The following is a 719-nucleotide window of genomic DNA, read 5'->3' as shown; positions in this document are numbered from 1 at the left end:
CAAGTATTGTATTTATAGCTAAAGCCTGGTAGAGCTTATTCCTATCATATAAATGAGCCACATCATTGTACTAGACGACATGTTTCCATGTGCACTTTTAAATCTACCACTGTCTGTAAATACATACCAGAGCAGCAAATGTGTATAAATCCACCTATTTACCAGAACTGGGTTCATCTGCTCTATCGACAGTAAAAAAAACAACTTTATGCTTTTAAATATTTTGTTCCACATGCTTGTGTTTTGATTTTCTGACTGCTTCGTTTATGGTCTTGTATCCGGCAGAGCGGATCGCAATTGTACCTCCTCTGTGCCTCACTTTCCTCTGAGGAGGGCCCATTTTGGCGCTGGACAACTGGACCTGCAAGACACAAGGGGAGAAAAAAAAAAATCAGCCGCATAAAAACAAAAATTAGTACGGGCGATGCATCTGCAGCTCGTCTTTTTGATGATTGCAACAAAGGCTAAAACGCACGTCGGCTTTTACAGCTGTAGACACCATTTGTAACTGTCTGAGAGACAGGTATTTCATTTCAGTGTTTATTTTATATGTATTTGAAATTTAAGTTTGAAATCATTATAATGTGTTAAAACTGTAATATAAGATTATCTTGAACGCAACCTTTTGGGGTTTCAAGTGGTCAGAGGTCACACCTGGGCATTGTGGGATATTTTTACAAAAAAGAAAAGAAAGAGAGGTCCTACATGTGCTGAAGGAG

General features: G+C 38.5%; 1 protein-coding gene across 1 annotated transcript in view; it reads right to left on the bottom strand.

Moving 5' to 3' along the window:
* The window catches only part of evla (Enah/Vasp-like a), a 27,273-nt gene that overhangs the window by 7,359 nt on the left and 19,195 nt on the right, over window positions 1–719 (bottom strand). The window lies entirely within an intron of this gene.

Source organism: Seriola lalandi, unplaced genomic scaffold, assembly GCF_002814215.2.
Source record: "Seriola lalandi dorsalis isolate HSWRI2012SDOR001 ecotype SW California unplaced genomic scaffold, Sedor1 jcf7180002054942, whole genome shotgun sequence".
Lineage (NCBI taxonomy): Eukaryota > Metazoa > Chordata > Actinopteri > Carangiformes > Carangidae > Seriola > Seriola lalandi.
Note: the sequence above shows the minus strand (reverse complement) of the source record. Positions and strands in the feature narration are given on the sequence as shown.